Here is a 20,688-nt window from a genome sequence, read left to right on the forward strand (position 1 = left end):
CCTGGAACAGAGGCAATGGGTCTCCATTTGCATTGGACCTCAGAGTTCCAGACATATGTTGAGTTTAAATGGAAGTCAGGGAGAGATTTTAAGAAGGGAAGAATTGATCATAATTACTTTTTAGCAAAATCATTTTGGCTGCTATGTGAAGGATGAGAATGAGATAAGATTAGAAGGGAGACTGATAGGATGTTGTTGGACAGTCTGTTAGAGATGGATATTGAGTGAGGGTTTACATGTGATAAAGAGGGAAAATGATGTCCCCAGATAGGAAAGAAAGTGTGAGAACAGAACAAAAGTGGGATGCTTGTACTGCATATGGAGAATAGAGACTTGACCTGTCTCCCTGCAGCAAATTGTGTTGGGTGCCTTGGGGAAGTGAGGCTAGATAGAGAGGGTGGGGCAGACCGCAAAGAGCCTTGAAGACTGGGCAGAGGAGTTAGGACTTGATGTGATGGGCATTTGGGAATCACTATGGATTCTTAAGGAAGGAAACAATGTGATGAGAGATGTATAGGTGTGGTTGGCAGGGGCATGAAACATGAGTGAAGAAAGGAGAGGCTGGAGCCAGAGAGATAGCTAAGAGGCTGTTGTGGTATTCCCTGGCATAAAGAGATGAAGACTTTGATTAGAGGGATGTCTGTGAGAATGGTGAGAAAAAGTAGATATTATAGGCAATTCAGAGGAAGAAATGAGAGACTGTCATCTTTTTTAACATGTAGTGGAGATGAAGTTATAATCCACCCAGCAATTCTACCTAGTGTAGTCCACCCAGTTATTCTTTCTCATAGAAATGTTGAGAGGCTCAAATGAAATAAAATACACACACACACACACACAAAATCACTTAGAAACATTTGAGTATCATTATAGAGATATATTTATGGCTATATTAATTCCTGTACTGAGGTTGCCAGAGACCAATGAAGAGAGGTAGGACTATTCTACAATGGCAGTCATTGGGTAGGGAAATAGGAATTTGATGTATAGATTTAACCTTTCTCTGTCAGGAGTATGCACTGCCACCCCAGAGTCATAACTTGCTCAGTTTTGATCTTGACTCTTAACATTTAATAGCTATGAACAAGTTCCATAACCTCTCTATTCCTTTTCTGTAAAATGGGGATAGTTATGGTAGCTTCCTGATAGCATGGTTATGAAATTAAAAAGATAATATATGTAAAGTGTTCACAACAAGCATCTTTCATGGTAAGGGGTGAATAAATGTTGCTATTATTTTCTTTTGTTATTTTTCAGTTAGTATAATGTATTCCTCCATTCTCCCATGGCCAAAGCCAACCCGGAATAAACAGCCCTTCAGACAAGTAAAATGTATGATCATCCTGTCCTATTCAAGAATGCAAATCAGAGTTGAGGACGCTGTCGGTGCAGTCCGTGGGGAGGCTAGGTGGCTGCGTGTTGGGGGCGATGTCCTTGGAGGTGGTCAGGGCGGCCGCAGGGATGGCGCTCGCAGAACTGTATGTCTCCGACCGAAAGGGAAATGATGTTACCGGTGATGGAACCAAGGAGAAACCTTTTAAAACAGGCCTTAAGGCTTTGATGACAGTTGGAAAAGAACCCTTTCCTACCATTTACGTAGATTCACAAAAAGAAAATGAGAGGTGGGATGTTATTTCTAAGTCCCAGATGAAGAACATTAGGAAGCTGTGGCACAGGGAGCAGATGAAGAGTGAGTCCCGGGAGAAGAAAGAGGCAGAAGACAATTTGCGAAGAGAGAAGAACCTGGAAGAAGCAAAGAAGATTACCATTAAAAATGACCCAAGTCTTCCAGAGCCGAAATGTGTGAAGATTCGGGAACTAAAAGGATATAGAGGCCAAAGGATAAAGGTGTTTGGCTGGGTCCACAGGCTGCGTAGGCAAGGAAAGAATTTAATGTTTCTGGTGTTGCGGGACGGTACGGGTTTTCTCCAGTGTGTCCTGTCAGATGATTTGTGTCAGTGTTACAATGGCGTTGTCTTGTCCACTGAGAGCAGTGTCGCAGTGTATGGAATGCTTAATCTTACCCCAAAGGGCAAGCAGGCTCCGGGGGGCCACGAGCTGATCTGCGACTTCTGGGAGCTGATCGGGTTGGCCCCTGCCGGAGGTGCTGACAACTTGATCAACGAGGAGTCCGATGTGGACGTCCAGCTCAACAACAGACACATGATGATCTGGGGGGAGAACATGTCCAAAATCCTGAAGGCGCGCTCCGTGATCACCAGGTGCTTCAGAGACCACTTCTTCGACAGGGGGTACCATGAAATCACTCCTCCAACGTTGGTGCAAACACAGGTGGAAGGCGGCGCCACGCTCTTCAAGCTCGACTATTTTGGGGAAGAGGCGTATCTGACGCAGTCCTCTCAGCTCTACCTGGAGACCTGCATTCCAGCTCTGGGGGACGTCTTTTGCATTGCACAGTCATACAGGGCAGAACAGTCCAGAACACAAAGGCACCTGGCTGAATACACTCACGTGGAAGCCGAGTGTCCTTTCCTGACCTTCGAGGAGCTCCTGAACCGCCTGGAGGACTTGGTGTGTGACGTGGTCGATAGAGTCCTGAAATCACCCGCAGGAAACATAGTGCGCGACCTCAACCCGAATTTTAAGCCCCCTAAACAGCCTTTCAAACAGATGAACTATTCAGATGCGATTGTGTGGCTGAAAGAACACAACATAAAGAAAGAAGACGGAACTTTCTATGAATTTGGAGAGGACATCCCGGAAGCTCCAGAGAGACTGATGATGGACACCATCAACGAGCCCATCTTGCTGTGTCGCATTCCCGTGGAGATCAAGTCCTTCTACATGCAGCGCTGTCCCGAGGACCCCCGGCTCACCGAATCTGTCGACGTGTTGATGCCCAATGTTGGTGAGATCGTGGGTGGTTCCATGCGTATCTGGGATAATGAAGAGATCTTGGCAAGTTACAAAAGAGAAGGAATTGACCCCACTCCCTATTACTGGTACACGGATCAGAGAAAATATGGCACGTGTCCACATGGCGGCTATGGCCTGGGCTTGGAACGATTCTTAACCTGGATTCTGGACAGATACCATATCCGAGATGTGTGTTTGTACCCTCGGTTTGTCCAGCGGTGCAAGCCATGATCAGTCCCCCCAACCCCCAGAGCTTTAAGGAGAGAACACGGTTCATGGAAGGAACAGACTGCCTCTTAAAAAAAAAAAGCCAAAATCTTCCCCCCGCCTTTTTTTTTTTAATTCCACTGGGGTATGTCCGTTTCTGTTTTCTCTTTTTTATTCCTGCTACCACAAAAGCAGTTCAAAACATTTTGAATACCAAGTAACATTGATGTTATAATTTTAAAGAAAAAATACGCATTACAAAGTTTGGGAGAAACTGTGGCATGTAGCTTTGCAGTTAGGAGTATGTCTCAGCACTTTATCCACCTTTAGGTTACAATCTTTATGTTGTATATACCACATATATCATTAAATAATTTTAAATTATGATCTGAGACATTCCAGTAATTTAATCTCTCTGTCCTTTTAAGTATAAATGGAACTCTTTTAATTTCTACCACTTTATCGTATCAATGAGTTCAACACCTTGGGGAAAAATTGATAATATGCTGTAAAAATCTGCTAGTATTAGAACAGAGCCTAAATCAGTAGATACAGGAATGATATGATTACAATCTTTTGCATACGTTGTGAATCTTTCCTAAATCTCATAGCTGCTTATAACTCTAAAGCATACAAATTGGTGTGGAGGAATTTGTAAAAATGGAATTACCTTAAACAGTTGGAAGTGACAGCAAGTTTTTTGGCACATCAGTGAACAGCTTTCTTTATCGCATTAGTTTAAAGAGGCAGGGTGATCTCTCTCTCCTGGTAGTTCCACAGTAATTCAGAACAGAGAAGTTCCCAAAGCGTTTGCAGCTGGCATCTTAAGGACAGCCCTCCGTGGTGGTTGGTGTCACCCCACATACTGTGTCTTTAGATCTAATTTCTCCTACCTTATTAACTCTCAGGCTTACTGAATGGCTTCCTTTCAGGTTTGGTTAATTTCTCCCCTCAAATGCATGTCAGTGTATTCTCAATAAGCTCTATTCCCAGCAATCAATAAATGGACACATGTAAAAACTCAAAAAAAAAAAAAAAAAAAAAAGAATGCAAATCATAGTTGAATACTTATTTTATTCCAGGCTCTCCATTAATCACTTTATGTACATCTTCTCACACAATCCTTGAAATGACTCTACAAAGGTGATTCCTTTTATTACCATTACCATTTTATAGAGAAAGCAGCATGTTCGGAGTACTTAGTGCTTCCCCAGGATAGCAGGTTGGTGCTCAATCCGGGACTCAAAGCCTGATTTTACTGATTGCAAAGATCATGCCCTTAATTACAACTGTAATAAACAGTTGTTTGCTTTAACCCAAATTTTTGTTTGAATTAATGTGAAGATTGTAAAAGCCAAATTTTAGTGTGAAATTAGAAAATCAGCTGTCTGATATTGGCATGAATTCCTAGAGGTAAAATATACCTTGGTGACTGCAGTAGCAACACAGAATTTCTGTGATAAAAAACTTACGGGGACTTTTAAAAATTGAATTATAATTAACTTACAATGTTATGTCCTTTTCAAGTATACAGAAAAGTGATTCAGTTTTATATCTATAAATATATATTTTAAAATATATATATATACGTTCTTTTTCAAATTCTTTTCCATCATAGATTAAGATATTGAATATACTTTCCTGTGTTATGCAGTAGGTCCTTGTTGTTCACCTGTTTTATATATAGTAGTAAGAGTTGTTCAGTTGCTAAGTCGTGTCTGACACTTTGCGACCCCATGGACTGCATGCAGCATGCCAGGCTTACCTGTCCTTCACCATCTCCAGGAGTGTGCTTAAACTCATGTCTATTGAGTCCGTAATGCCATCTAACCATCTCATCTGTGGTTGTCCCCTTCTCTTGCCTTTGACCTTTCCCAACATCAGAGTCTTTTCCAGTGAGTCAGCTTTTTGCATCAGATGGCCAAAGTATTGGAGCTTCAGCTTCAGAATCAGTTGTTCCAATGAACATTCAGGGCTGATTTCCTTTAGGATTGACTGGTTTGTTCTCCTTGCTGTCCAAGGGATTCTCAAAAGTCTTCTCCAGCACCACAGTCTGTAAGTATCATATTCTTTGGTGCTCAGCCTTCTTTATTTTTTTAATTTTTTTCTTTGCGACTCCATAAACCACAGCACACCAGGCCTCCCTGTCCGTCACCAACTCCTGGAGTCCAACCAAACCCATGTCCATTGTGTCGATGATGCCATCTAACCATCTCATCCTCTGTCATCCCCTTCTCCTTCTGCCCTCAATCTTTCCCACCATCACAGTCTTATTTCAAATGAGTCAGCTCTTCGCATCAGGTGGCCAAAGTACTGGAGTTTCATCTTCAACATCAGTCCTTACAATGAACACCCAGGACTGATCTCCTTTAGGATGGACTGGTTGGATCTCCTTGCAGTCCAAGGGACTCGCAAGAGTCTTCTCCAACACCACAGTTTAAAAGCATCAATTTTTCAGCACTCAGCTTTCTTTATAATCCAATTCTCATAGCCGTACATGACCACTGGAAAAACCAGAGCCTTGAATAGATGGACCTTTGTTGACAAAGTAATGTCTCTGCTTTTTAATATGCTGTCTAGGTTGATCATAACTTTCCTTCCAAGGAGCAAGCATCTTTTAATCTCATGGCTACAGTCACCATTTGCAGTGATTTTGGAGCCCAGAAAAATGAAGTCTGACACTGTTTTCACTGTTCCCCATCTATATGCCATGAAGTGATGGGACCAGATGCCATGATCTTCGTTTTCTGAATGTTGAGCTTTAAGCCAACTTTTTCACTCTCCTCTCTCACTTTCATCAAGATGCTCTTTAGTTCTTCACTTTCTGCCATAAGGGTGGTGTCGTTTGCATATCTGAGGTTATTGATATTTCTCCTGGCAATCTTGATTCCATCTTGTGCTTCCTCCAGCCCAGCTTTTCTCATGATGTACTCTGCATATAAGTTAAAAAAGCAGGGTGACAATATACAGCCTTGATGTACTCCTTTCCCTATTTGGAACAAGTCTGTTGTTCCATGTCCAGTTCCAACTGTTGCTTCCTGACCTGCATACAGGTTTCTCAGTAGGCAGGTTAGTTGGTCTGGTATTCCTGTCTGTTTCAGGATTTTCCACAGTTTATTGTGATCCACACAGTCAAAGGCTTTGACATAGTCAATAAAGCAGAAATAGGTGTTTTTCTGGAGCTCTCTTGCTTTTTCGACGATCCAGCAGATGTTGGCAATTTGATCTCTGGTTCCTCTGCCTTTTTTAAAACCAGCTTGAACATCTGGAAGTTCATGGTTCACATATTGCTGAAGCTTGGCTTGGAGAATTTTGAGCATTACTTTACTAGTGTGTGAGATGCGTGCAGTTGTGCAGTAGTTTGAGCATTCTTTGGCATTGCCTTTCTTTGGGACTGGAATGAAAACTGACCTTTTCCAGTCCTGTGGCCACTGCTGAGTTTTCCAAATTTGCTGGCATATTGAGTGCAGCACTTTCACAGCATCATCTTTCAGGATTTGAAATAGCTCAACTGGAATTCCATCACCTCCACTAGCTTTGTTCATAGTGATGCTTCCTAAGGCCCACTTGACTTCACATTCCAGGATGTCTGGCTCTAGGTGAGTGTGAATGATCACACCATCGTGATTATCTGGGTCATGAAGATCTTTTTTGTACAGTTCTTCTGTGTATTCAGAAAACGAAGATCATGGCATCTGGTCCCACCACTTAATGGGAAATAGATGGGGAAACAGTGGAAACAGTGTCAGACTTTATTTTTCTGGGCTCCAAAATCACTACAGATGGTGACTGCAGCCATGAAATTAAAAGACGCTTACTCCTTGGAAGGAAAGTTATGACCAACCTAGATAGCATATTCAAAAGCAGAGACATTACTTTACCAACCAAGGTTCAACTAGTCAAGGCTATGGTTTTTCCTGCGGTCATGTATGGATGTGAAAGTTGGACTGTGAAGAAGGCTGAGCGCCAAAGAATTGATGCTTTTGAACTGTGGTGTTGGAGAAGACTTTTGAGAGTCCCTTGGACTGCAAGGAGATCCAACCAGTCCATTCTGAAGGAGATCAGCCCTGGGATTTCTTTGGAGGGAATGATGCTAAAGCTGAAACTCCAGTACTTTGGCCACCTCATGCGAAGAGTTGACTCATTGGAAAAGACCCTGATGCTGAGAGGGATTGGGGGCAGGAGGAGAAGGGGACGACAAAGGATGAGATGGCTGGATGGCATCACAGACTCGAGGGACGTGAGTCTCAATAAACTCCGGGAGGTGGTGATGTGCAGGCAGGCCTGGCGTGCTGTGATTCATGGGGTCGCAAAGAGTCGGACACGACTGAGTGACTGATCTGATCTGATCTGATCTGTGTATTCTTGCCACCTCTTCTTAATATCTTCTGCTTCTGTTAGGTCCATACCATTTCTGTCCTTTATTGAGCCCATCTTTGCATGAAATGTTCCCTGGGTACCTCTAATTTTCTTGCAGAGATCTCTAGTCTTTCCCATTCTGTCGTTTTCCTCTATTTCTTTGCATTGATCGCTGAGGAAAGCTTTCTTATCTCTTCTTGCTATTCTTTGGAACTCTGCATTCAAATGGGTATATCTTTCCTTTTCTCCTTTTCTTTTCGCTTCCCTTCTTTTCACAGCTGTTTGTAAGGCCTCCTCAGACAGTCATTTTGTTTTTTTTGCATTTCTTTTTCTTGGGGATGGTCTTGATTGCTGTCTCCTGTATGGTTTCAGGAACCTCCATCCATAGTTCATCAGGCACCCTGTCTATCAGATCTAGTCCTTTAAATCTATTTCTCACTTCCACTGTATAGTCATAAGGGATTTGATTTAGGTCATACCTGAATGGTCTAGTGGTTTTCCCCACTTTAAGTCTGAATTTGGCAATAAGCAGTTCATGATCTGAGCTACAGTCAGCTCCCGGTCTTGTTTTTGCTGACTGTATAGAGCTTCTCCATCTTTGGCTACAAATAATATAATTAGCCTGATTTTGGTGTTGACCATCTGGTATTGTCCATGTGTAGAGTCTTCTCTTGTGTTGTTGGAAGAGGGTGTTTGCTATGACCAGTGCGTTCTCTTGGCAGAATTCTATGAACCCTTTGCCTTGCTTCATTCTGTACTCCAAGGCCAAATTTGCCTGTTACTCCAGGTGTTTCTTGACTTCCTACTTTTGCATTCCAGTCCCCTATAATGAAAAGGACATCTTTTTTGGGTATTAGTTCTAGAAGGTCTTGTAGCTTTTCATAGAACCATTCAGCTTCTTCAGCGTTACTGGTTGGGGCATAGACTTGGATTACCGTGACATTGAATGGTTTGCCTTGCAAACGAACAGAGATCATTCTGTCGTTTTTGAGATTGCATCCAAGTATTGCATTTCGGACTGTTTTGTTGACTATGATGGCTACTCCATTTCTTCTAAGGGATTCCTGCCCACAGTAGTAGATATAATGGTCATCTGAGTTAAATTTCACCTATTCCAGTCCATCTTAGTTTGCTGATTCCTAGAATGTTGATGTTCACTCTTGCCATCTCCTGTTTGACCACTTTGAATTTGCCTTGATTCATGGACTTAACATTCCAGGTTCCTATGCAATATTGCTCTTTACAGCATCGAACCTTTCTTCTGTCACCAGTCCCATCCACAACTGGGTGTTGTTTTTGCTTTGGCTCCATCGCTTCATTCTTTCTGAGGTTATTTCTCCAGTGACTCTTTGGAGTTATTTCGCAAAGAGTTGGACACGACTGAGCGACTAAACTGAACTGATCAGCCTTCTTTATGGTTCAACTCTCACATCTGTACACGTCTACTGGAAATATCATAGCTTTGACTATATGGACCTTTGTTGGCAAAGTGATGTCTCTGCTTTTTAAATACACTGTTTGTCGTAGCCTTTCTTCCAGGGAACAAGCATCTTTTAATTTGATGACTGCAATCACCATCTCAGTGATTTTGGAGCTTAAATAAAGTCTGTCACTGTTTCCATTGTTTCCCCATCTATTTACCATGAAGTGATGGGACCGGATGCCACGATCTTCGCTTTTTGAATGTTGAGTTTTAAGCCAGCTTTTTCACTCTCCTCTTTCACTTTCATCGAGAGGCTCTTTAGTTCCTCTTCACTTTCTGCCATTAAGATGGTGTTATCTGCATATATGACGTTATTGATATTTTTCCCAGCAATCTTGATTCCAGCTTGTGCTTCATCTAGCCTGGAGTTTCGCATGATACACTCTGCATATAAATTAAATAAGCTGGGTGACAGTATATAGCATTGATAAACTCCTTTCCCAGTTTTGAACCAAAATCCGTTGATCCATGTCCAGTTCTGTTGCTTCTTGGCCTGCATACAGGTTTCTCAGGAGGCAGGTAGGGTGGTCTGGTATTCCCATCTCTTTAAGAATTTCCCACAATTCATTGTGATCCACACAGTGGCTTTAGTCTAGTCAATGAAGCAGAAGTAGATTTTTTTCTGGAATTCTCTTGCTTTTTCTGTGATCCAGCAGATGTTGGCAATTTGATCTCTGGCTCCTCTGCCTTTTCTAAATCCATTTTGCACATCTGAAAGTCTTGGTTCCAGTACTACTGAAGGCTGGCTTGAAGGATTTTGAGCATAACCTTATAAGCATGTGGAATGAGCACAATTGTACAGTAGCTTGAACATTCTTAGGCATTGCTCTTCTTCAGAATTGGAATGAAAACCAACCTTTTCCAGTCCTGTGGCCACTGCTGAGTTTTCCAAATTTGCTGGCATATTGAGTGTAGCACTTTCACAGCATCATCTTTTAGGATTTGAAATAGCTCAGCTGGAATTCCATCACCTCCACTATCTTTGTTCATAGTAATGCTTTCTAAGGCCCACTTGACTTTACATTCCAGGATGTCTGGCTCTAGGTGACTGATCACACCATCGGTTATCTGGGTCATTAAGACCTTTTTTGTCCAGTTCTTCTGTGTATTCATGCCATTTTTTCTTAATCTCTTCTGCTTCTGTTAGGTCCTTACCATTTCTGTCCTTTTATTGTGTACATCTTTGCATGAATTGTTCCCTTGATATCTCTAATTTTCTTGAAGAGATCTCTAGTCGTTCCCATTCTATTGTTTTCCTGTATTTCTTTTCTTTGTTCACTTAAGAAGGCCTTCTTATCTCTCCTCTCTATTCTTTGGAGCTCTGCATTCAGTTGGGTATATCTTTCCCTTTCTGCTTTTTAGTAGTGTGTGTATGTTAATCCTAAACTCGTAATTTATCTTTCCCATTCCTCTTACTGTCACATTGATAACTACAAGTCTGTTTTCTATGTCTGTGAGTCTCTTTCTGTTTTGTAAGTTCATTTGTATCATTTTTTTAGATTCCACATATAAGTGATATCATATAATATTTGTCTTTTGCTTTCTGATTTTATTTATTATGATAATATCTGTCGTTCAGTCATGAAGTCAGATTCTTTTGCAACTCCATGGACTGTAGTGCGCCAGGCTCCTCTGTCCATGGGATTTCTCAGGCAAGAATACTGGAACAGGTTGCCATTTCCTTCTCAAGGGATCACACCCACGTTTCCTGCATTGACAGGTGGATTCTTTACCACTGAGCCACCTGGGAAACCCATGATACTCTTTAGGTCCATTCTTGTTGCTGCTAATGGTATTATTTCATTCTTTTTATGACTGAGTAGTATTCCATTGTATGTGTGTATATGTATTAACATAACATATGTGTGTGTGTATATCACACATAACATGCCATATCTTCTTTATCCATTTCTCTGTTGATAGTCATTTAGGTTGCTTCCGTATCTTGGCTGTTGTAAATAGTGCTACTGTGAACATAGAAGTACATGCATCTTTTCAAATTATTTCAGGATCACATGGTAGCTCTATTTTTAGTTTTTTAAGGAACCTCTATACTGTTCTTCATAGTGGCTACATCAGTTTACATTCCATGAAACTTTTATGTTAGGGAATTGTAGGGGTTGACAAACCCCTGCCCTTGAGCCAAATCTTACCTGCTGCCTCTTTTATATAGCCCATGAGCTGCTAATGGTTTTCACATTTTTTAAATGGTTTGGGAGAGGGGGAGGTAAAAGAATAATAATGTTTTGTGACATGTGAAATGCAAATTTTAATGTCCATAGAAAGTTTTATTAAAATAGTCATACTTATTTATGTATTGTCTATGGCTGTTTTTGCACTCCATTGGCAAAATTCAGTAGTTACAATGACAAAGATAAATTGGTCCTTGAAGCCAAAAGTATTTATTTACTGTCTGGCTCTTTATAGAAAAAGTCTGCTGACACTTTTCTAAGGTAACCATTATTCAAGTAAATACATATGTATATATTTCTTTGGCAACCCTTTATTGCTTGCTCATCAGTGAAGTTTCTTTGGAAGGATAACATCTTTCAAAGTCATTCTTAAGTTTTTCTTCCTGCTACATCAAGTTTTGTGTCTTAAACAGCAGAAACCTTACCCTTTATAATTAGAGCTCTTTAAATAGATTTGGGTAGATATTACATTTCTTTTCTAAAATCACTAGCTGCAGTTATTAGCTCAGGAGATAGAAGATGTCACTGACAAAGAGTCCTTGCTTTAAAGATGACGCAGTTACAGCTGGCCCTGCTTCTGTAAACCTGCAGATATGAAGGGCCAGCTAAGAAACTTGAGCATCCATGGATTTTTATATTTTCAGGGAGTCCTGGAACAAACTTCAGTATTCCCACAGATATTGAAGGACACTGTATACTTGAATGTTTCAGTTTTTTATTCTGCTGTTATTTTTATTTTTCCTGTCTTCATACTTTTGTTTTCTCATCTCACACCCCTAATTCCAATTTTGTTGTTGTTGTTGTTTAGTCACTAAGTCATGTCCAGCTGTTGGTGACCCCATGGACTGTATGTAGCCCACCAGGCTCCTCTGTCCATGGTATTTCCCAGGCAAGAATACTGGAGTGGGTTGCCATTTCCTTCTCCAGGGGATCTTTCCAACCTAGGGATTGAACCCTTCTCCTGCTTAGCAGGCAGATTCTTTCCCACTGAGCCACCAGGGAAGCTCCAGTTCCACTTTAGAGTAAATTAACGCATTAATTTGGTTTCTTTCTTATGACTATGAAATGAAGGACAGTGAAACATCTCATCTTTTATTTACAAGTTTTAAAATAGATTCTTGGATTCAGAATAGATTCTTGCATTCACTTTTACTTACAGTCTTGCAAGAGAGTAAGCTAGCAATCTGATTGGAATATTCCCTTTAGAAAGAAGTTGTAACTTAGTTTTCTTTTTGCTGGACCTGATGTGGTAAAGACTGATTTCATAGCACTTAAGGGATTTTCTGTTAAGAATTTATGCATGAAGTTTTATTCTTAGGCCACAGGCTTCTTGATTTCTGTTTGTCAATATTATGAGGTTCACTAACTCTTGGGCATGCTTTAACGAGTTCAAACATTTAGGTAGCAAATTAAATTAATTAAGTCACTGGAATGATTTTAATACTTTCATCATTACAAAATCATAAAGAGAGTTTACTTCACTTAAAATATCTACTTTTTTTTTTTCTTCTTTCATCTTTTAAAATAACTTACCATAAACCTGGGACTTTTCTTCCCTTGTGATCACATTTCTGGCTTTACTTTATTAATTCCGCCCTTTAAGAAAATTCCACCATGTTTCTGAAGTTTGTTACTGTCCCAGCATAGGTTTCAGAAGAATTAATCTCTGTCTTGTCAGTAACCTGGGGTAGAGTCATTTGTTGTAGATTTTCCTTGTAGGGTAACTGTGTAAACTGAAAGCTAATACACTGGTTAAACCAATCTTGGAATTCAATGACCTGTTGAGATGAAATGAGTAACCTAGTTAATACACAACTACAGAAATCTTGGCATCCTCTGTTTCGAGCTGTCTTTCTTTCTTTATTACCTTAGTTCATTCGGTTGCCAAAAATCCAGTGGTACAAAGCATTTCCTGTGCATTGTTTTACATTGTCCAAGAGATATTTATCTATGGTTCTTACTTGCATGTTGCTCTTATTTGAAGACATGGGAAGAGTCAGAGTGTAAAGTACAGTCTTTTCCTCTCCTTTTAGTGCCCATCGTTCACCTTTTTCTTCTCCCCTCTCACTTAAAACTTTCTTCTTGACCATCACCAGAAAGTCATTAAATTTTAGAAATCATGTCAAATCATTCTTGTTTTTCCCAGTTTGTTGAAAGGACGTGGCAGGTATATTAATATTTACTAAGGTGTGAATGATAGCCTCCTATGGTGCTGCCTTCTTGGAATGGTTTGCATTTTGAATAAGGAGGTGTTTTAGGCTAAAGAAACATAGTTCTAATGATTAAACAGACTCTGACGCAATACAGTTTGCAAATAGAGATATTTGGAGACAAGACGGTCTCTGTATCTCTTTAAAGCACACTTGGTAACTCAGTTGCACCAACAATAGTCCTACTAACAAGTTTGTTTGTTTGTTTTAATACTTGTCCCACAGAAATCTTCCCTTGGTTACATCTAAGCCTGTCAAAGTCTGTCTCCCTACAACTTATATCCAGATCATCCAGTCCTATGTAGTCTGTGTGATGAAGTACAATGAAACTAGCCCCTCATATCTTTGCTGATCTATTCCTAGCTCAGGGTCACCTTTTGGTTACATTACCTTAAAAAGGATAACAGTAAGAATGGAAAAAACAAAAAACAGCAAATCAACAATTAGCCTGAGGGAGAAAAGGGGTCCTGACATGTAGACACCAGTAAGGAAGAATCTGTCCAGGGACTACCCAGCATTCTTGCCCGGTGACTCCTGCCTCCCTGGCAAGCCCCATCAAGACCAGAAGATGGCTTTGGCTCCAGCCCTCTAATGCCCTAATATGTGCATCAAGCATAGGGCTTTAGCAGCTTTCACAAGGCCATTTACCAGTCATCTCCTACTCTTAGGAAACCGGAAGTGTTACCACTTTGAAGATAGTAAAGAAGAGGGGAATTTTTTTTGTTCTCCTCTTCAGGCTAGAATTAGGAAATTATTCCCATTATGCCCAGTTGCTTTTGCCCTTTTATAAGACATAAATCCCTGGCTTCTCTTCCACTCATGCCTTATGAGGTTAAACAAGAATGAAAATTGGTGATGACCGTGAAATGTCAGAGGTGTCAGGGAATCAGCGGGCCACAGTGATATCCTTTGTTTTAGAGCGGAAGTTCCTGCTGTTGTTAATGAGCCAAGTAAATGTCCTGATGGCTGTAGAAAGAAAGAGCCCTCTGCCCAGGAGACTAGAGAATGTATCTGTCTTTCTGTAGCTGTGTGACCTGGGATCAGCCTGTTAAAATTCTTTCTTTCTTTAGTACAGAGTTAAGAACATTTTTTTTTTTCTACCAACGTCAAATTCTTATGCACTTATAGGCACACAGGTGTTTTGCAGATAAAGAGGCTTACAAATGCACACACCATTTTTTTTCCCACTGTACTGTAGCTGCACATTTTATCATAACTAAAATCTCTTCTGTGTTTGTAAAGGGCTGTGTGGAGAAGGGAAACTAAAATCAGAAAAGAAGTGATTTCCCTAGAGCTGTAGGGAAACTTCATGGCTGAAAAGTAATTGTTGTTAATAGATCAAAATTTACCTATGAATTTTTTAAATGATGAATTTCATAAAAAATTAATTGCATTTAAATTATTTAATTCTCTAAACGGCTTTAGGATCTGCTGTGTCAATCTAATTTCCTTCTGACCTTGATTGAAATTATTGTCTCTGTTGACTCTGGTCCACATGTGGCAATGATTTGTAATCATGAAATGTTAAAAGAAACCAGTAATAATTCTACTATATTTCTTTCAGTAGTGAAATAGAATTCTAGGCCCTGAAATGCAGGAAAAATTAATAGATGTTATGAAGGACATAAAAGTGTCCATGAAGAGAGTCAGATCTGTATTTTGTCTCCTATTTCCTCAATGACTGGATCAGCAGAAATATTTCTGTGCGCGCATGTGGCTCTCCACCATGTACTTTCCCCAAAGATCTAGTCACTTTAGTTCCCAAATAAATGGGAGAAAAGGTAGTTTTTCTGGATCCCTTTTTCCAGTAGTAGATTTAGTGAAGTCAAGTGTGTGTTGTGACATTTGACCTCTTTATGCCTTTATTCTTATTTTCTCCCCAGAATATCTAATATCAAATCTAAAAGTACTGTCTTGGAAAAGGAAGAGACTACCTGAACTGCTTAGATTACAAAGGGGATTCAAACAATATAATTGAGATCCTGGAACCTGGAAAGATAAGATTCAGAGATATGCACACAAAGACCCCAGTTCTTCATCTCCACTTGAGTCTGGTCCCTAAGAGGAAATAAAATAAAAAGAAGCAATTGGGACAGACAATAAAAAGGCTGGAGCACAAAAGCTTTAAAACACTGGCAGGAGGTCTTAACTGTCCCTGGGTTAGTGTTTGTCAAGTGTGGTTTGGCATACCCAGAGATGGAGTATTGGTCCAAATGGCTATAACAATATGTAAGAACCTCTGAGTCTATCTCTTCAATATTTTCCTTGCCTCTTTTAAGAGACTTTTATATTATACTAATTTTTTTTTAACTGATGCAGTGAAAATTAAAAGGTTTTTAAAAATGTTACCCGTTAAACTGCCAGCTAGGAGGTAGTAAAGACTGAAACTGTATTGGCACCATTTTTTACTGACAAATAAGGAAGCATAGAGCTAGGAGAGGCAATGCCATTTGTAAAGCATTGAGAAAGCTCTGGGTTCCGCTTGACTGGCGGTCAAGGGCAGGACCTGTTTCCTGTAGTGGGCATACCATCAAAGAATCCAGATCTCCCGCTTCATGTTTGAAGGGAGCCACTATTGTGAATTGTCTGTGAGATTTGCCTCAAGCCTTTGATCTCTGAGCTTTTGGAAGGCAGAGTTATGTTTCATTATCAGATTCTGCTTATACACATACACCTCTTCTCTTGTAATATGTAAAGATTTTTCTGTTATATATTTTTCCAGCTTCAACATAAACGAGATTCTGCAGCCCTGCTTTTACCCCTCTATTTCAAAAACTTACTTAAAAAAAAAAAGCTTTATTGAGATATACTTCATCCTTACAATTCAACAGTTTATAGTGCACAAATCAAAATTTTTTGTATGTTCACAAGGGTGTACAACCATCACCACCACAGTCAATTTTGGAACATGTCACTACCCCTAGAAAAACCTATACCCATTACCAGTCACGCAGTCACTAACCTACTCTCTCTCTTTGAGGGTTTTCTTATTGTGGATATTTCCTATAAATGAAGTCATACAACATGTGCCTTTTTTTGAACTGGCTTTTTTTTTTTTTTTGGCTTTTTCTTATTTTATTATTTGAGTATAATGTTGTATTAGTTTCTGCTGTACAACAAAGTGAATCAGCTATGTGCATGTCAATCTGACTTATGTCTTTTTTAATTGTGTTGTCAGAGTTCTTTGTATCTTTCCCTGGTGGGTCAGATGGTAAAGACTCTGGCTGCAGTGCAGGAGACCTGGATTTGATTCCTGGGTCAAGAAGATCCCCTAGAAGAGGGCATGGCAACCCACTCCAGTATTCTTGCCTGGGAAATCCCATGGACAGAGGAGTCTGGCAGGTTATGGTCCGTGAGATCTCAAAGAGTTGGTTGTGACTGGAAAACACACACTCACACACACAAACCCATCCTACATTGAGAGTGAAGGAGGTATTAGCACTTCTGAGCTGATAAGGCCTCACCATGCAGTGATTGGGTTAATGACCTGATTCATCTGTGACTGTCATAGAAAGACTTTCTCTTGCTAAAGAATGTAAAAGTTTTCAATCATTCCATGAATCTTAATATTTTATTTACTACCCTTATTATGGAGAGAAACCCCTTACTATTTGAATCATTGTTCATTTGGTGGGGGGAGTTGATCCCTAAAAGATGATCATATCCTTTGTCTGACTGTGACTTTACAACCAGTTAACAGAGTAAGAGTACACTGAAGACATTGCAGTTCAGTTCAGTCACTCAGTCCTGTCTGACTTTTTGCGACCCCATGAACTGCAGCACGCCAGGCCTCCCTGTCCATCACCAACTCCCAAAGTTCATCCAAACCCATGTCCATTGAGTTGGTGATGCCATCCAATGATCTCATCCTCTCTCGTAGAAGTGATCTATCCGAAGATAAATTCAGTTCAGTTCAGTCACTCAGTCGTGTCCAACTCTTGGCGACCCCATGAACTGCAGCACGCCAGGCCTCCCTGTCCATCACCAACTCCTGGAGTTTACCCAGACTCATGTCCATTGAGTTGGTGATGCCATCTAACTATCTCATCCTCTGTCATCCCCTTCTCCTCCTGCCCTCAATCTTTCCCACCATCAGGGTCTTTTTAAATGAGTCAGCTCTTTGCATCAAGTGGCCAAAATATTGGAGTTTCAGCTTCAACATCAGTCCTTCCAATGAACACCCAGGACTGATCTCCTTTAGGGTGGACTGGTTGGATCTCCTTGCAGTCCAAGGGACTCTCAAGAGTCTTCTCCAACACCACAGTTCAAAAGCATCAGTTCTTCAGTGCTCAGCTTTCTTTATAGTCCAACTCTCACATCCATACATGACCACTGGAAAAACCATAGCCTTGACTAGACAGACCTTTGTTGACAAAGTAATGTCTCTGCTTTTTAATATGCTGTCTAGGTTGATCATAACTTTCCTTCCAAGGAGTAAGCGTCTTTAAATTTCATGGCTGCAGTCATCACTGCAGTGATTTTGGAGCCCAGAAAAATAAAGTCAGCCACTGTTTCCACTGTTTCCCCATCTATTTGCCATGAAGTGATGGGACCAGATGCCATGACCTTAGTTTTCTGAATGTTGAGCTTTAAGCCAACTTTTTCACTCTCCTCTTTGACTTTCATCAAGAGGCTCTTTAGTTCTTCTTCACTTTCTGCCATAAGGGTGGTGTCATCTGCATATCTGAGGTTATTGATATTTTCCCGGCAAACTTGATTCCATCTTGTGCTTCCTCCAGCCCAGCATTTCTCATGATGTACTCTGCATATAAGTTATTGCAATGCAAACCTCACTCTCTATCCTAGAACAAATACTTTTATTCTTTGTAAACACACATATACAATCCGATACTCCAAACCCAATCTCCAGTTAAACCATTCCTTTCCTCAAAAAAGCATTATCAGTCTTTTCAACAAATGGTACTGGAACAACTGGACGTGTATATGCAAAATTTCCTTCACCCTTAAATCTCTTCCCTGGTGACTCAGCTGGTAAAGAATTTGCCTGCAATGTGGGAGACCTGGGTTCCATCCCTGGATTGGGAAGATCCCCTGGAGAAGAGAACAGCTATCCACTCCAGTATTCTGGCCTGGAGAATTCCATGGCCTGTAGATTCCATGGTGTTGCAAAGAGTCAGACAAAATTGATCGACTTTCACTTTCACTAAGTCTCTAGTGCCCTGCGGAGTCCCTTGTGTGTAGTAGTACACATTAAATGTTTTCATTGAATTGGCTACATGGAAGGGCTGGAGTATGGAGATTAAATTTGGATATAATTCAGGGATCTGTGAATTCTTTAAAAGAATTGTTTAAATACTGTGTTTTCATTTTAATGATATTTCTGAATCACCTGGATACACATTATAATCAAGTTGCACTGCGCAATTTCAGTGCCCATGTTTGTGTTTGACAAACATTGATCTAAAACATTACTCAGAATGTATGTAAACTTCTGATTACAGAGGAGTGCTGGCTGTACGTGATCATTCAATCTTTGGAAAATATCATTACTTTTACCCAGCAGCACCTTCACTAGCAGAATATGGTATTTCTTAGTTACTTCCTGTTGGTAGATAGAAGAGAGTAGTTAGGAATGATTTTATCTGTACTCAGTTCTATGTCTTAAAAAAAAAAAAGTTGGGGGGGAGAGAGAAAGAGAGAGAGAGGCAAGAAGGAAGGAATAGAGGCCCTCCAGACCTTCCCAGGTGGCGCAGTGGTAAAGAATCCACCTTCCAGTGTAGGAGACTTGGGAGACACAGGCTCGATCCCTGGTTTAAGAAGATCCCTTGGAGTAGGAAATGGTATTCAGTATTCTTGCCTGGAAAATCCCATGGACAGAGGAGCCTGGCAGGCTACAGTCCATGGGGTCACAAAGAGTCAGACACGACTGAGCACACACACACAGACATTAATAATAGAGTTTTGAAAGGATGTTGTAAAGATTTGACCAAGGATGGGATCTTCTTTCTCACTTAATTCTTCTTGATATCACTTTTATGATATGTTTCAGTGAACTAGAAGAGTAGGTGAGCCCTTGAAATCAGCAGATCCCCCCAACTACAGAAGTTCGCTGTGTCAGTTCAGATCTGATGGTGCTCTTTCACTGTGTAAGTGTCTCTTGTTGCAGATGATCATCTCAGATCCTTTATGAGAGAAGGGAGGATCTGATAGGCCTAAATGAATCCATCAATCTAGACTTCAAAGTACCATAGCAAAACTTGATTAAAAAAAAAAACTTCTGAATCCTAATTTGTTGAAGGAATCTTTTCATATAGATGATAATTGATACACACAAGTCAAAGACAGGTGAAAATTCTTTCAACTCTCTCTTTTCACTATGCACTTGATTTTTCACCTTCCAAAGAAACTCATTTTTTAATTGTTTGATCAAACAAATCTAGATCCTTCATTTACTCCCTTGAATGCACAGCTGTTTGCTTTAAAATAAGGTTGATTATTTCTGACTTCTTGAGAAGAATACAGAGATGCAAATAGCCAGGTGTTATCATTGTCATTGCATAAAGTAAAATCCATTAGAGCTGAACTAGGATAAACTCAACTAAAATCAACTTGAGAAAGTTTCTAAAAGTTGGTCTTGAGTTTGCTGCTGCTGCTACTGCTGCTAAGTCACTTCAATTGTGTCCGACTCTGTGCGACCCCATAGATGGCAGCCCACCAGGCTCCCCCGTCCCTGGGATTCTCCAGGCAAGAACACTGGAGTGGGTTGCCATTTCCTTCTCTAAAGCATGAAAGTAAAAAGTGAAAGGGAAGAAGCTCAGTTGTGTCTGACTCTTCGTGACCCCATGGACTGCAGCCTACCAGGCTCCTCCATCCATGGGATTTTCCAGGCAAGAGTACTGGAGTGGGTTGCCATTGCCTTCTAGAGTTACACTATTACAATCATTGATCATATATCGAACTATACATTTGATCGACTGCTTCAAGTCTAGTCATCATTTCCGTTGAAGGCTCAGTCATATACTTGGTGATACAAGAATAATAGTCTTGTGAAACAAGCAAAATACAAATGGTGTAGTTAATAACATTAGTGGAATTAAAAGTAAATATTTTAGCCATGAGCCTCCCACACCAGTTTTTTTTTTAAGATTGTCAAGACTAGGGAATGGGTCACTTAGAGCAGAAATCTGATTTTTCATGTGGTTCAAGTGTGTTACATTAAAGGATTTATCAGGTACAAAAATACAGCATTCAGTTTGAATTATAGCACAAATATCTCCCTGAGATGCTATAAGGTGTCAAGGGTCTTGCAGTTGTGTAGCACTGCCTTTCTCATCATAGAGATCTCAGAATTCAATAGGCTGATAACCCAGTTACTATCATTTAAAGCTTATGAAAGTTG

General features: G+C 40.4%; 1 protein-coding gene and 1 pseudogene across 8 annotated transcripts in view; both read left to right on the plus strand.

The window, feature by feature from the left end:
* The window catches only part of TANGO6 (transport and golgi organization 6 homolog), a 184,559-nt gene that overhangs the window by 115,767 nt on the left and 48,104 nt on the right, over positions 1–20,688 (plus strand). The gene's annotated exons all lie outside the window — the stretch shown is intronic.
* Positions 567–4,047, plus strand: LOC147353476 (asparagine--tRNA ligase, cytoplasmic pseudogene; annotated as a pseudogene). Its single transcript, XR_015145652.1, has one exon. The product of XR_015145652.1 is annotated as an asparagine--tRNA ligase, cytoplasmic pseudogene (transcript).

Source organism: Bos grunniens, chromosome 18, assembly GCF_055505025.1.
Source record: "Bos grunniens cultivar Pamir isolate PY7600 chromosome 18, Bosgru_T2T1.0, whole genome shotgun sequence".
Lineage (NCBI taxonomy): Eukaryota > Metazoa > Chordata > Mammalia > Artiodactyla > Bovidae > Bos > Bos grunniens.